The sequence below is a fragment of the Prionailurus viverrinus genome, chromosome D3 (genome assembly GCF_022837055.1).
Source record: "Prionailurus viverrinus isolate Anna chromosome D3, UM_Priviv_1.0, whole genome shotgun sequence".
Taxonomy (NCBI): domain Eukaryota; kingdom Metazoa; phylum Chordata; class Mammalia; order Carnivora; family Felidae; genus Prionailurus; species Prionailurus viverrinus.
In genome coordinates, this window is record NC_062572.1 from 45,733,168 (window position 1) to 45,745,665 (window position 12,498).

General features: G+C 38.6%; 1 long non-coding RNA gene across 1 annotated transcript; it reads right to left on the reverse strand.

Annotated features, from left to right (window-relative positions):
* Positions 1-1,020: 1,020 nt before the first annotated feature.
* On the reverse strand, positions 1,021-7,913 carry LOC125149647 (uncharacterized). Its single transcript, XR_007145992.1, has 4 exons — positions 7,483-7,913; positions 6,628-6,799; positions 4,754-5,051; positions 1,021-1,259 (listed from the first exon to the last, which is right to left on the reverse strand). It is a non-coding gene; the product is annotated as an uncharacterized LOC125149647 (long non-coding RNA).
* Between the last annotated feature and the right edge of the window lie 4,585 nt (positions 7,914-12,498).

Genomic DNA, 12,498 nt, shown 5'->3' on the forward strand with positions numbered 1-12,498 from the left:
CATCCAATTTAGCAAATAGTGGAACAGTGATTTCAGGAGCAGATTCCTTAATGCCCCTTACCCATTAGGCCATCCCCCTCCCACAACCCCTCCAGTAACCCTCTGTTTGTTCTCCATATTTAAGAGTCTCTTATGTTTTGTCTCCCTCCCTGTTTTTATATTCTTTTTGCTTCCCTTCCCTTGTGTTCATGTGTTATATGTCTTAAAGTCCTCATATAAGTAAAGTCATACGATATTTGTCTTTCTCTAATTTCGCTTAGCAGAATACCCTCTAGTTCCATCCATGTAGTTGCAAATGGCAAGATTTCATTCTTTTTGATTGCCGAGTAATACTCCATTGTATATATATACCACATCTTCTTTATCCATTCATCCATCAATGGACATTTGGGGTCTTTCCATACTTTGGCTATTGTTGATAGTGCTGCTATCATTGGGGTGCATGTGTCCCTTCAAAACAACATACCTGTATTCCTTGGATAAATACCTAGTAGTGCAATTGCTGGGTCGTAGGGTAGTTCTGTTTTTAGTTTTTTGAGGAATCTCTATACTGTTTGCCACAGTGGCTGCACCTGTTTGCATTCCCACCAGCAGTGCAAAAGAGATCGTCTTTCTCCACATCTTTACCAGCATCTGTTGTTGCCTGAGTTGTTAATGTTAGCCATTCTGACAGGTGTGAGGTGATATCTCATTGTGGTTTTGATTTGTATTTCCCTGATGATGAGTGATGTGGAGCATTTTTTCATGGTGTTGGTTGGTCATCTGGATGTGTTCTTTGGAGAAGCGTCTATTGATGTCCATTTCTGCCCATTTCTTGACTGGATTATTTGTTTTTTGGGTGTTGAGTTTGATAAGTTCTCTGTAGATTTTGGATATTAACCCTTTATCTGATATGTCGTTTGCAAATATCTCTACCATTCCATCGGTTGCCTTTTAGTTTTGCTGATTGTTTCCTTTGCTGTGCAGAAGCTTTATTTTGGTATGGTCCCAATAGTTCATTTTTGCTTTTGTTTCCCTTGCCTCTGGAGACGTGTTGAGTAAGAAGTTGCTGCGGCCAAGATCAAAGAGGTTTTTGCCTGCTTTCTCCTTGAGGATTTTCATGGCTTACTGTCTTACATTTAGGTTAAAGTCCCATGGTTTTTAACAGTAGAGTTGGAATTTAGATGCAAGTCTGTCCAAGAACCTTTGTTCTTGATTAGTGTATTGATTCTCATGTTCATTTTGAAGAATGAAGAGGCTGTAGGAGATACATCATTTTTCTAAGGGGGAAAAATGGAAAGAATGGGAGAACTTAACCTTATTAGATACCAAATATAAAATATTAAATAAGAGGAAATTATCTTGGTACTCATGTAATTTTCAGCCAGATTTCATTTTTGATCAAATAATTTTGTAATAGTGCTCATTGCTGGGAAGGTAGAAGAGTGTGTCTAATAGTCATGGGAAGGAAATTGAAAAACTTTAAGCAAGTCATGAAGTTATCTCAGAAGCCTTACATTTTCTTTCTGACTTTGATCCAGGATTCCATTTGAAAGCCCCAAGGAAAAAAAGTTGACATTTAGTCATAAAGATGTTCATCATATTAATTTTTTAATTGAAAAGGAAGCCCTGTATGTATAAAATTAGAGGAACAGTTAAGTAAATTACTTGAAGAAATAGACCAGGAGTTACTGAACTTTATCTGTAAAGGGCCAGATAGTTAACATTCTAGGCTTTGAGGGCCATATGGTCTCTGTCTCAACTATACAGCTATAGGCAATAGGTGAATGAATGGGCATGGTTGTGTTCCAACAAAACTTTACGAAAAATGGGCAGAGGGCTGGATTTGGCTCACGGGCTGTAGTTTGCCAACCACTGAGATATAAAGCTGTTGTAAAAGTGTTTCAGCAGTCCACTGACTGGGAAAAGATACTTGCAAAGCATATGACCAATAAAGGATTAATATCTATAAAATCCTCCTTGAAATTAGTAAGGGAGACAGTCCAATAGAAAAGTAAAGAATGTAGCCAATTCACATAAGAGAAAAGTTCAGTAAAATGTAGGGGGAAATGCCTAACGTTCCTAGAATCAGAGAATGCAAAATTTAAAATGTGCTGCCGATTCACCCAAGGGGATATATTCAGGAAAGTGATAGTGTTCTTTGTAATAGTACAATCGCTAACTAAATGTCCAACAGAAAAGGTTGTTAAATTGTTCATAGGTATAGTAAAATACATCAATGAAAATGAGCAAAGAATGCAAGTAGCAGAATACATATAACTTGATGTCACCATATAAGAGGCATATAAACCTTTAAGGATGCTGACAAGTGGTTAAGTTTTAGAAATGTGCACACAAAAAAATGCACGAGAATGATCGACAAGTTCAAGGGAGCAATCACCTCAAATGGAAGGAAGGAGGGGAGTGTGATAGTTTTAACTGGGTAACGTTCTGTTTCTTAACCTGCGTGATGGGTGACTTAGGTTGAAACATAGGAAATTGCCGATACTTAATTGTCTTGACCCATAAAAACATCACTTTCATATGGTTCATATTAGTATTTATGCATTTTTTTAAATGTTTGTTTATTTTGAAAGAGTGCAAGCAGGGGAGTTTGAGTGACAGGTATGGAAACCAGTAAAACCCTCTGCTCTGAGTTGTTCAAAAGGTCTGCATTTGTAGGCTTCTGGCCAGTTCTCATTTCTTCACTTCCTGGGCCAAACAGATCATCTGTTCAGAGGCAACCTATGCTGTCATCCTCTTAATGCCTCTACCTTCCAAGTTTTACCCACTTTGCTACCTCTGGCTGCCTGTTTTAGCAACAGAAAAGCAAAAGACAATACCTTTCATTTCAGTTAAGTTGAAAGTGTACCAAGGTCAGTATTGACCTGTCTCTTGAAGTACAGAATGACAACAAGATGTTTGCAGTATTTGGAAATTGTGTTTGAATATGGTTATTTTTTATTAAATGTTAGAAGTCACATTCCTGAAGAATGTGGGGAAATGCCATTTGAGAATTGGCACTGGGGATCTATGAATGAATGACAATAAAAACCCATAGAATGTGGACCTCTAAGTAGTATTTCTTTCTGGGGATAACTTGTTGCAGTTGATAACTAAATTAGTTGACTGGGTGTATAAAAATTACATTTATGTCAGTGGTGGAACATACTTTGTAATTCAAGATAATATACCAGAATAGATGATTCTAAGTAATTTTACGGTAACCTTTTCCATTAGATACTAAGCCTTATTTTTTCTGAAATTTTATTTTTAAGTCTTTGAATATGCTTGAATTGTTACATTTGGGTTTTCTTTTCTTTCTTTCTTTCTTTCTTTCTTTCTTTCTTTCTTTCTTTCTTTCTCTTTCAAGAAAGAGCATGCATGCATGAGCAGGGGAAAGGAGCAGAAGGAAAGGGGGCGAGAATATTAAGCAGGCTTTATGCTCAGCGTGGAGCCTGATGTGTGGCTCAATCCCAGAGCCTGATGCAGGACTTGATACCACGACCTTGGGATCATGACCTGAGCTAAAATCAGGAGCTGAACTCTCAACCAGCTGAGCCACCCAGGCACCCCTGGGTGTTCTTTTAATAAACAGCTTTATGGAGATGTAATTCACATATCATACAATTTACCCATTTAAAGTTTGCAATTCAGTGACTTTTATTTACAGGGCTGTGCATCCATCACTGCATTTCATTACCCACCCCCCCCCCCCAAAAAAAATCCCATCTCCTTACCTATCTAGCCTCCAATCTCCCCTTGTCCACCTCTAACCTTGGTAACCACCAATCTGCTTTTTGTCTCTCTAAATTTGCCTATTCTGGACGTTTTGTATAAATGGAATAACAATGTCTGGTCCTTTGGGACTGACTTCTTTGACTTGGCATCATATTTTCAAGGTTCATCCAAGTTGTAGCATGTGTCAGCACTTCATTTATTTTTATTGCTGAATAATATCCCATGATATGAATATACATTTTCTTTATAGTTTGTCAGTTGACAAACATTTTGGTTATTTCTGTTTTGGGCTGTTACGAGTAATACTGCTATGAACATTCATGTCCAAGTTTCTGTGAACATGTTTTCAACTTAATCTTGTGTATACACCTAGGAATGGAACTATTGGATTGTATCGTAATTATGTTTAACCTTTTGAGAAACCGCTAGACTATTTTCCAAAGTGGCTGTAACATTTGACATTCTCATCAACAACATATAAAATGTGTAAAAGTTCTAATTTTTTCTGGGGCGCCTGGGTGGCTTAGTTGGTTAAGAGCTTGATTTCGGCTCAGGTCACGATCTCACATTTCGTGGGACTGAGTTCTGGGTCATGACAGCTGGAACCTGCTTGGGATTCTCTCTCTCCCTATCTCTCTGCCTGATCCCCATGCTCACTCTTGCTTTCTCTCTCACAAAATAAATAAATTAACTTAAAAATAACAATAAATGTCAGTCGGCATTTAAAAAACACTTTCCAATTTCCACAGCATCACCAGCACTTAATTAAGATCCTTGGATAATTATTTTTAATATTAATATCTTAATTTTTTATCCTGTGTTGCCATAACAATGGGAGACACAGTATTCATATTGTGCCAAATTAAAGAGACTAAACACTACCTGCCGGCTTTGAATGGCAATTTTTCTCTCCAAGAACATTGTTACATTTTAAAACATGACAATCATATTAAAGTCACTGTAAGACATTTCCACCTGCATAAAATGAGGCTCAAGAAAATTAGACATCAATTAGCTTTTTACCTACATTTACCTCAAGAGGACTCCAGTGAAGACCACACTAGGTAGGCCTGTCCCTGGGAGAGGACGTGAGAAGACTTCCAGTATCTTGATGACTGAAATACGATTTCAACAAGCTGTATGTTTTCAAGAACAAAGACCTCCCTGTAAGCTCGTGTTCCAAATCACTGCCATAGTCTCATAATAATTGCCTCTTGTCGACTGGCTGTTCACTACAAACAGTCTTCATAGTGACAAAGCTGGGCATTTGAGGGAGAGGGCTGTCCCTGAGCCTTTCACTCTGGGGAACCTCTTAGGTTAATTTCAGTCATCTGGGGAAAAAAAACAAAACAAAACCCAAAACAACAACAACAAAACAACCTTTCCACAAAAAGGAAATGTTTCCATTCTGGAAACCAAAGTAAAAATAAAATATAGGAAGGCAACTGACAAGGATTTCTAAGACTGGAGCTTCAGATTTCTTTGTGTCTTGATCCATGGGCAGTTTAATGGTCATTCAGCAGCTACTTTCCGCCCCCCCCCCCCCCCCCCCCCCCCCCCCCCCCCGGTCGTACCCAAGAGCTTTAAGTCAGGGAGGAGATTTTGCAATTTCAATGAGGATATTTTGTTTCCATTGTCAGACTGGTCTATAGTTTTGCATAATCTGAATCTGGGTTCTACTCTGCAGTTTAAGATGTGAGCCAGGGGCCTGGCATTTGTCTTTATTGTGTTCCCCCAATAACTTCATAATTAAAGCATTTGATGATTGTTTTTGTTTCTTCTTGCTGGCAATGATGCACATCATGTGAGGAATTGGGCTATTCATGTGCTTGCAGGTTAAAGGAAACCAATAAACTTTTGGGGGAACCTTATTAGGATTTTCCAAAGAAACAGAACCAATAGGAGATACTTACACATAAAAAGGGATTTATTTTACTGAATTGGCTCACACAGTTATGGAGGCTGAGAAGTTCTAACAACAGCCGCCTGCAAGCTGGAGACCCAAGAAAGCCAGTGGTATAGTTACAATCTGAACCCAAAGTTCTGAGAACCACTGGTGCGAGCCCAAATCCAAAGGCTGGGGAACTGGGAAAGCAGTGGTGTAAGTTCCAGTCTGAGGGCAGAAGACCTATGTTTAGCCCAATCTGAAAGAGTAAATTCTGGCTTCCTCCACCTTCTTTTCAGGCCCCCAATGGCTTGGGTGATGTCCACACAAATTGGGCTGAGCAATCTGCTTTAGTCAGTTGCTAATCTCATCCAAAAAAAAAAACACCTTCATAGATACACCCAGAAATAATGTTCATCCCGTGACCCATTCAAGTTGACACGTAAAATTAACCATCACAAGGACCAATTCTTTACATCTTCTATCTTGATCATCTTCTGTCACTTGCTTATCTACATCTTACCACGGTCACCTTCACCTCTGATCTAGTTTCTTCCACCCACTAAACTGCAATCTTCCCTTTCAGAGTGTATCTTCTATGTATATTTACACATTTTTTGTGTAACATTGGCAATCTCTGTGTGTAGATGCTTTGTTGGCAACCAACCGAGAAAAAGCAAACATTCTGCTAAGAACATATTGTACTTCATTGAGAAGCATGTTTATTTAGACCAAGGTCTTTCTGGATGATTATTTATTTTGGATTTATTGTGGATTATATTTCAGTAAGAAATAATATGCTTGTGTTTCCCATTCATACTTTTATCACAGGTTCCTAATCTTTACTAAATATTCTCATAAAATGACAACTCTCAGGACATTCATGAAAATTGCTAACCTAAAAGTTATCTTTCACACAGGGGCAACATGTCTGTCTCTTTCCACATTCCTGCCTGAGCCCAGAAAATAGAACAGAGCTTATAAAATATTAAGGGTCACGGAGCTTTGGTCATTTTGCTTACCTCACTTTCCAAGGAATCCTGGGTTGTATTGGCATTCCCCAGGAACATCTGCTAAAAGGCAGGCATGGAGGTTCTCCACACCATGTGGCTTTCTGTTTTGCGTATGATTCACAAATTGGGTAAGTGTGCTCTGTGCATTTAATTTTTCCCGTAAACCTGTCCTAAAGTGTACCTTGAAAGAAGAAAGGCATTCCAGTTTATCTTCCAATCCAAACAGTTCTTTGATGTAGTTTACCACTAACAAAGTAGATAATGTGACTCCACCTGTCTTAATCAATTTGATTCAAAACCCAGAGATGACACTTTTGAAACCCCAAAACATCAAAATATATAGATAGGATCCTAATAAATAAATGTGGTCACAAATTCCTGATGCATATTTGTGACATACATGCATACATACATCTATCTGTCTATGTAGGTTTGTGCTTTACTTAAAGATGGATTGGGGGTCCTGCGTGGCTCGTTAGGCATCTAACGATTTCAACTCAGATTGATTTCAACTGAGGTCATGATCTCACCATTCAAGAGATTGAGCCCCATGGTGGGCTCTCTGCTGGTGGCACAGAGCCTGCTTAGGATTCTCTCTCCCTCTCTCTGCCTCTCCCCCACTTGCTTGCTGGCTCACCCTCTCTCTCAAAATACATAAATAAACATTTAAAAATATATTTAAGATATATTGAGGTCAATTATGAGCCAGAACATTGAAAATATAAAATTTTGGAGACCTCAGGTTAAATGGGTTCTGTAGCATACACCGCTAGTCTCCCACACAATATCCGTTCTCTGCTTTTAAAAACATAACCCAATTTTGTTGGAAACAGAAATATGTCTATCTTTCAAAGCTTTATTTACCTGCCCATCCTGTACCTGGCCTTCCTCCCTGGATCACAGATGAGAGGACTGGAGATGTAGCAGCTATGTTTTATCAATGAGGAAAAGTCCAAGAAACCTAGACCCTGACATTCTTGATGTGTTGAGCCAATGCCAGCAACTTGTCTTTCTCTGAACTTTTTGTTCTGCAAGAAAAAAATACTTCTTTTGAATAAACTTTAGGAAGCTGATTTTTCTATTATCTGTTGCCAAATGCCAGTGGGTTCTTTTTTGTTTTTCTTTTTGTTAAGATTTTATTTTTAAGCAATCTCTATACCCAACGCAGGCCTCAAACTTACAACCGAAAGGTCAAGAGTCTCATGCTCTACTGACTGAGCCAGCCAGGTGCCCCCAATGAGTTCTAATAGAAAAGAGCACTTAACCTCTGTGCTATAATATTATTCCTGCCCATCCTGTTTGTTCAGCTACCTTGGTAGGGATAAGATGAGCCATTAAGATAATGATTCTTTGTGTGTACTATTAAAGGTTTAAATCAAGTTTTGCCAGCCTTCAAATATGTGTCAAAGAGCACATGAGCTTATAGTGGAACAAGTTGGTTGTGACAGTTCATCGCCCGAGCTGTAAGGAATGAGGCATCTGTAAAAACCAGGGGTGTGTTCGATATCTGCTTGCTTAATACTTTTTGGTATATTGCTGCACTGAGCTCTTAACAGGATTTTGAAGTGGTTTGGTAAAAGTTGATTAATTATATTTGCCCTAGAATAGGAACCCACCAGTGGAATTATATGCCATTTCATTATGGCAATACCTTTCAGACATCAGCAAAATAGAATAGCACATTGAACCCCCATATAATTATTACCCACCTTCAAAAGTTACCAACTTCCGGACAAATTTCTTTCACCTGTGCTATGACCCATCTCCCCACCCTTCCCCCAACTATGACCCACTGAATTATTTCAAAGCAAATCTGAGGTATTTCATCTATAAATATTTCAGTATGTATTTCTGAAAGATAAGGGCTATTTTTAAAATATAACCGCAATATCATTCTCATGTTAAAAAAAAAAACTCAAATATCTGGGCAGGGTTCAGTTTCTCCAATTGCCTCATAAATGGTATATTTGCAGTTGCTTAATGTTTTCTTACTTCATTTTGGCTTTTTCTTTGCAGTTTATAAACTGCATTTTCCTGTTTGCATCTCATCTGTCCTTTAACATGTCTCTCTGTCCTGAATTTCCTGTTTTTGATCCAGTTATGCTTCAAGTTTAATTTTTTGTTAAAAATATTTCATAAGTGGCATTCATACTCATTTTCATTCTTGTGTTCTTTTTAAAAAATATTTATTTATTTTTGAGAGACAGAGAGAAACAGAGCATGAGCAGGGGAGAGGCAGAGGGAGAGGGAGAGCAAGAATTTCAAGCAGGCTCCATGCCCAGTGCAGAACTCCACACAGGGTTCAATTTCACAACCATGAGATCATGACCTGAGCTGAAATCAAGAGTCAGACTCCTAACCGAATGAGCCACCCAGGCACCCCAAGAATTTTTTTCAACACTATCGTACTGTTTTCAGAAAAAGAATATGCTATTCTAATGAATTGACAGCAGTAACTAATTGATGAATCCTTTTTGCTGCATATTTGGCCATGATGGAGAGTTTTCAGGAACTGTGGAATCATATGACCCTTCTCCAAAATACCCAGCCTTCCTAACATGGCTAGTGAATATGATGGTGGTTCGGCCAGCTCTCACTTTTGAGTGAGCTATTTTGAATTCTGAACAGATGCTTCTAAGCTTTTTCCTCTTGGAGGTGGTTGCAGGTTAGCTATTCTGACTTACTTTGGAGGACTTTGGGATGGAGGCAGGAACATTAGAACCACAACAGTTCGCCCGGAGCCTGTTTCAGATTCTGTCTCCCTCTCTCTCTGACCCTCCACCGTTCATGCTCTGTCTCTCTCTGTCTCAAAAATGAATAAACGTTAAAAAAAACCCTGTTTCTTTAAAAAAAAAAAAAAAAAAGAACCACAACAGTTCACCTCCCACTGCTTTCTGCCCCACCCCCAAAGAGTCAAGTAAGCTGAAAACATGGGGAAATATTTCCAGTTAGGGATGTATACAAAAGGTAGGCATTGCTTTTGTCTATGTCAAATTCTCTTATGAGAGCACGTCTTAATTAGAGTAAAGGAGAAGTAGAGTAGAAAGTCTATAGAACTAGGGATGCCTGTGTGGCTCGGTCAGTTAAACTTCCTACTCATTTAGGCTCGAGTCATGATCTCACAGTTCATGGGTTCAAGCCCTGCATTGGCCTCTGTGCTGACAGTGTGGAGCCTGCTTGGGGTTCTCTCTCTGCCCTTCTCCCACTCTCGCTCACATGCTCCTTCTCGCAAAATAAATAAACTTTTAAAAAAAAGTCTACAGAAATATGAATTGAAATTATAAATTATTTAACATCAACTTGAAAACGGTTTCAGCTTAAGGTTTAGAGATGGGAAGGGACCTTTCTAAAAGCCAGCTTTTCCAACTCCATTTGCCAGATGGCTTGTAAATGGCTCAAAATACGTAAATGGCTCAAAATACGTAACTGCAAAATATTCTAACATACCAGTCAAAACCTAATTCTCTTCACTTCAGTAGTTTGTCTTTGGTTCAAGCAAATGCATGGGTTCCAAATACTCTTTAATTTGGGCAAAAGATACGATTTATAATGTAAAAAACCTAAAAATCATATTAATGATTTTATGAGTCAGAGAACCATTTTGTCCCACCCTCACTTCCTGGTGATTGGTTTTCTCTAGTAATAGTGTTGATGTAAACCATGATTACAGATAGCCAATGGAACAGTGAACTATGGGTACTTTAAACATACCTATAATATTAACTCAGGAGCATCAGCTAGTTTTTATCTTCTTTCTGCTGACATGGCTTGAAATTAGAAGTAGGAGAAGATACACAATAATTTTCAAATGCTGTTTAAAATTTGCCCTGGTTATGTTTTACAACTGGTATCAACCATGTCCACTTTCAATTTAGGTAGCTAATTTTTTTTTTAATTCTATTTTTAGTAGGATAAGAGGAAGGACAAATGGGAACTAATGAGAAACTACAACAAATGAATTTCTGTCTCCAGAGAGATTCACTAAATCTTGTGCTCAGGGTTCTCCAAAGGTATCCATTCCACCCCCCCCCCCCCATTACTCCAAGGAACTAGAATTTCATTTACATTCCCTCCTTCTTTGTACCAGAGAAGCTGCAGAGTCACCCAGAGGTCACTGAGACATGAGATTGAGATTGAAACATCCTGTCTCCAAAACTCAAGTTGGATGAATAATTAACTCATGTGAGTTGGAAGAATACAATTGTTACAGAAGGAAAATGAGTTAAATGGATTTATCTTTAATTTGCTTTCTCCCTCTTTTCTGTAACTTAGTTCACACATTCCTTATGGAATCCCTTTGCTTCCATCTGTACCCCTCAGAAAATAGTATCTTTAGTGTCTTTCCTTTAAGGTCTCATTTAAATATTACCTTCTTTGTGAAGCCCTCCTTCCCCCATTCCCCCCCCCCACTACTTTTTAAAGTTTATTTTGAGAGAAAGAACGTGGATGCATGTGGGTGTGGGGGGATGTGGGGAGGGGCAGAGAGAGAAGGAGAGAAAGCGGATCCCAAGCAGGCTCCATGCTGCCAGCGAGCCCAACATGGGGCTCAATCTGAGATCATGACCTGAGTTGAAATTAAGAGTCAGACGCTTAACTGACCAGGCCACCCAGGCACCACAGTGAAGCCCATTTTAATCCTTGCTCCCATCATAATTATATTTCCTCTCTTTTATATCCCCAAGGCACTTTGTACATCTGCTATAATAATTACCAAAACTTGCCTTGAGGGACGCCTTGGTGGCTCAGTCAGTTAAGCGTCCAATTTCGGCTCAGGTCATGATCTCATGGTTCGTGAGTTTGAGCTCTGCATTGGGCTCTTCGTGGACAGTGTGGAGCCTGCTTGGGATTCTCTCTCTCCCTCTCTCTCCCTGCCCCTCCCCAACTTGCACACGCTCTATGTCTCTCTTCTCAAAGAAAAAAAAAAAAAAAAAAGAAACCTGCCTTGATTTCACCATTTGTAAATTAGTGTGTATTTATGTGTCCGACTTCACTATTATCATGGTTCTTAGTATCCATCACAGCCTGATGCTATATTCTGCACACACATGAAACTCAGTAAATACATATAAATTATGATTCCTAGTTGTATCTTCTTGGATAGTATGAGACTGGACATGTCAGTAAAAAGCTTTGGAAGCCTGGAAGATTTAGAGAACTGGGGATTTCAGAAAGGGAAGGGAAAGGAAGACCCCTGGATTGATTACAGTGAAGCCCAAGAGGTTTGTGAAGAGAGAAAAATAAGCTCTATTATTTGCTCTGCATTTGGTTCTTTCTTCTTTCTTTACAATGTAAAGGGTGCCCCACTTCTTTCTTCAGCCAAATCCTGCATCTTTGGTCTAGATCACATTCTATTCTGCACCTTCAGGGACTTAAGATCCATCAGTCATCCCATACTTGCTTCTTCAACATCTTCTTCTACTAAACCACCTTATGTGAGTACACAAGAGTGTTTCTAATTTAAGGCTGCATTTTATTCTGTTGTGAGAATGGATCTTAATCTAACCTTTCTCCTAATGGTGTTTATAGTTTCCAATATTTTGCTATTACAAACAATGTTTTATTAAATAACTCTATCCTTTTTTATTTTGTTATTTTACATGTGCCAGTGTTTCTGAAGGATAAATTCTTAGAAGTGATTTCTGAATCAAAATGTTGGAAGATTTCCACCACTTTACACATTTTGCAGCAGTGTATGAGAGTGTCTGGTTCCTTTCACTGTTGCCAATACATGGCATTAAACTTTTCAAAATAGTTGCCAATCTGATAGATTAAAAATATTTCATAGTTTTAGTTACCATTTACAAGTGTGGTTAAACACTGTTATTGTAAGAGCTCTGTGTGTTGTTGTATATGTGTACGTATATGTGAATTGTTTATCCA